Genomic DNA, 4,260 nt, shown 5'->3' on the forward strand with positions numbered 1-4,260 from the left:
GACTGAAAGTATGTAAGATGGAGGGAAAGGTGGTGACAGAAAGAGGAAACAATGGAAAGAAGACTCTGAGAATATGTGATACAATTTTATATTTCTATGAAAGTCAACATTATAGGTGTAAGTACATAAACTTAACCAGAAGTAGAAGTGGAGGGATATTGATAGGAGGCCAACAGAGAGGAATACTTCTCAGAGATGGGCAAAACAAAAGTCAAGTTCACTTCTATATCCTTCAGTGAGAATAAAGCAGAGACCTTTCATTTAGCCCATGGAGACTCATGGCAAAATAAGATTATAATATAATGATTTTGTCATGTTCAATGCACAGAATTTAAGCATCAGAAGAAAAAAGAGGCCTTTTTCTATACTTCACTTCTTTTTTCCATATGAGCCTTGCAATTCAAAGGATCTAACAAATTATTTACCAGATTTTGCAACAGTTAGGCATAGCAGCTGCAGGCAGAAAGGGAAAGTATATAAGTCTGGGGATGTGTGGTGCAGGCAGCTGGTTAGAATATCAGAGGTTTTTGTATGAGGCTGAAGCACTGTGAGAGGAAAACTTTGATACTGCAGACAATAATAATCTGCAATGTCTTCATCCTGTACACTGCTTATGGTGAGAGTGAAATCTGTCCCAGATCCACTGCCTGTGAAGTGATCAGGGACCCCAGAGTATCGGTTTGATGCCCCATAGATAAGCAGTTTAGGAGACTGTCCTGATTTCTGTTGATACTAGTTTACATTACTATACACATTCTGACTGGCCTTGCAGTTCATGGTAACCCTGTCTCCTACTGATGCAGACATGGATTTGTGAGACAGGGTCATTACAATGTCTCCATCAACACCTGCAATCAGAAATAGATAATGAGTATACACTTATACACACAAGGACATGATACAAATCTTAGAATCCAAACTATATTTTCTAATGGAATTGTCTGCATACTATTAGTTTCCTATTGCAAATAACTATTTCTTTCCACATAAATTAATTTTAAGGTAATATAACACATTTTAATGTCTCACCAGACAACCAGAGCAACACGAATATGAAGATCTGAGTCTGTGACTCCATCTTGATGCCCATGATGATCTGAGACAGATCACACTGCAAAGGCCTGGTTTATAAATCATGGGCATCTGGGTTGGCCTCTAGGGACGTATGCAAAATAGTCATCAAATAAGGAAGTAAATTGCAATAACACCATTGTGTGAGAGCATCGAGGTCAAATCAACAGCCAAAATTATTATCAAAGACAGGAAATAATCACTGTGAAGTAAGTTAACATAAAACCTCAAGGACACATTTAAAGCTCTGAAACCACAAGTGTGAAGATGCTCTCCTGACAGGCATCCATTAAAAATTAACAGATGTGTTTCACAGAAATAACAGTACAAGTACCTTTGATTCAATTCTAAGGAAAAAATAAATCCTTACAACAACAACAAAATAAACAGAGGAAGTGGAAAAGAAGAAAGGAAAGAAAGAAGTAAAAGAGGAAGAGGAGGGGAAAACAAAGAAAAAGATGGAGAAGATAAGAAATATTGAATTCTCCATAAGACAAATATAGAAGTCAGTCTCTGTAGCCACTGCCACTGCCAGGCATTCGCAGACCGAAGCTCAGGGACCACTTGGGTCAGCCCCTGCAGTGGCACCGATGAGGCAGAGGCCTGTAGATAGCAGGGCATGCCTCCAGTTCTGTGGTAGAGTCTCCAAGGGAACAGCAAGCTGCGCCCCTGTACTGGGAGTATTTTCAATGCTCTAAAGAGACAGCATTTAGAGCTCTTGGATAAGTTGGCCTTGAGTGGAGCAGGTGGTAATCTAATTCAATCTCTAGGTTTTCTGTAGGCACATAGAGAACCATGAACAGTTTTACTAAGGAAAAGTTTGACTGTCATATCCTCCATGAAAGCTTTACTGCTAAGGACATTTTGGACCAAAAGAATGAATGAAGTCTCTTCCTCTGATGATAAGGATGCTTTCTATTTTGTGGACCTCAGAGACAGTTTAAAGAATCATCTGAGGTGGCTAAAGCTCTTCTCAGTGCTACTCCCTTTTTCACAGTCAATTGTAATGACAGCAAGCCACAATGAGCACCCAAGGTTCTATTGTCACAAAGTTTAAATCTGAAGAGACCACCAGTGTGATCAGCCAAGCTCTGGAAAAATAATTCCTATCAGACTTTGGAATGAGAATCATAGCTGAGCTGGACAGATACTGGGATCAACTTTCACACTGGCAGTCAACTACATTGCAAGAAAAAATGTATGGAAGGAGCAGACAGCCTCTGATGATAAAGATGAGTCAAATGAACAATCCTTCATTATTATGTAAATGATGAAGTATATGGATTGTTTAACTGCATTCATTATGATTATGCACTTGTCAAGGCCCTGCTGCAGAAGAGAACCAATCCAGATGAGAAGTATTATTAACCCAACATCTGGGGCTCAATATGTGATGTCCTTGATCGGACCCTTGAGATCTGTAACTAACTTCCTGAAAGGCATGTTGGTAATTGGATGCTGTTTAAGAACATGGATCCATACACCATTGCTGCTGCTTCTAACTTCAATGGGTTCCAGAGGCCAAACCTCACTGCCAATGTGGCAACTCATTGAGCAGATCCAGATCCATGACTTCCCACCAGAAGTAGAGAAACAGGTTGCTGACTCTCTGCCCATGTCTTGTGCCGAGGAAAGTGGGATGGACCATCACCCTGCAGCTTGTGCTTCTGCTAGTATCAATGGGTAGATGCCATTCTTGTAGCTCTTGCCTGCAAGTTTAGCTTTAATTAAGGCATGGGGGGGCATTTAACTTAATTATTAGTAGTCTGAAATGTTTTTTTAAGAGTAGTGTTGACACTATTGCAATATGGAATGGAAGGAGATGGGGAGTCACACTTACTGTGTTCCTGTTGAGACTTTGAATATTTGGTTTATATGGATTTTATTCACTTTTCAGACATGATACTAATGTGTGCTCCTAAGATGCTGAGCAAGCATTTGGAGCTTGTACATTGGCAGAATGGGCCAAAAGATTTAGTTGTGACCCATTTGGAAAATAGAGTATCTTGAAATAATTGGGCATTGTGGAATGTTTGCAAGTATTCTTTAAAGAAGGCACAGATATCTGCACAGGCTGCTTGTTGTATCACTGCAGTGAGTCTATCCCAGCAGTGCAAGAGGAGAGCTACATGGCGCAAGTCTGTGCTCTATCTCTGTACAGCACCAGTCTGTTTAGTCCATTCCAAGTGTTTGCAGTTGACTCTGAACATTGATGCCCAGATTCTGTTGGCAATGAATGCCACCTGTCTATTTCCCTGTTGGCCTAGCCACTTCCTAGGATTGGCATGTGGATTTCCTTGAACCTTGCTGCAGAAATCATGTTTCCTCAACACTTGAGTTCATCTGCATTAACACCTAGTAACAGTTGAAAGTATCATACAGCATTTGGCCGTCAACTTCCTGTAAAAATATCAAGAACAACACAAAGAGAGGAGAGAGAGAGAGAGAGAGAGAGAGAGAGAGAGAGAGAGAGAGAGAGAGAGAGATGGAGACAGAGACAGAGACAGAGACAGCAGAGACAGAGAGAGTTGGAGAGGAGAGAAAAGGAATGGACATGAAAATAAGAAATATTCCACCAGCTGGGAGGATTCAGTGTGCTCTGGTGAGTCCAGCAGGCCCCTGCGTGACCCTTCAGGTGTCTGCTTCAGGATCTGAACAGCCTGAGCCACAGCACTCGGTCTCCAGGAAGTGCAAGAGACCTGGTGTGCACCCAGAAGCAGACTGGGAGCACACAGCTTGCTCCGGAGGCATGGAGCTTAGGTTCCGGTCCTGTGGCCTCTGGCAGGAGCCCTCAGATCTCTGCTTCTGGATCCAGAACAGCCTGGGCTGCAATGCCACATCTCCAGGTCCTGCAAGAGGCAATAGGGGCATCCAGGAGGCCAGCTGGGAGTAGTCAGTGTGCTCTGGTGAGTCCAGAGGCCCGTGCAGGAGACTTCAGGTGTCTGCTTCAGGATCTGAACAGTCTGGGCCACAGCACTCGGTCTCCAGGAAGTACAAGAGGCCTGGTGTGCACCTGGAAGCAGACTGGGAGCACAGAGCTTGCTCCAGCATGGAGCTTAGGTTCCAGTCCTGAGGCCTCTGGCAGGAGCCTTGAGATCTCTGCTACGGGATCCAGAACAGCCTGGGCTGCAACGCCACAGCTCCAGGTCCTGCAAGCGGCAAGAGGGGCATCTGGGAGGCCAGCTGGGA

At 43.4% G+C, this 4,260-nt stretch overlaps 2 pseudogenes; one reads left to right on the forward strand and one right to left on the reverse strand.

Annotated features, from left to right (window-relative positions):
• Positions 1 to 417: 417 nt before the first annotated feature.
• On the reverse strand, positions 418 to 1,095 carry LOC127678000 (Ig kappa chain V-V region MOPC 21-like; annotated as a pseudogene).
• A 998-nt stretch (positions 1,096 to 2,093) lies between these two features.
• Positions 2,094 to 2,758, forward strand: LOC127678001 (ornithine decarboxylase-like; annotated as a pseudogene).
• The last annotated feature ends 1,502 nt before the right edge of the window (positions 2,759 to 4,260 follow it).

This window comes from Apodemus sylvaticus, chromosome 2, assembly GCF_947179515.1.
Source record: "Apodemus sylvaticus chromosome 2, mApoSyl1.1, whole genome shotgun sequence".
NCBI lineage: Eukaryota > Metazoa > Chordata > Mammalia > Rodentia > Muridae > Apodemus > Apodemus sylvaticus.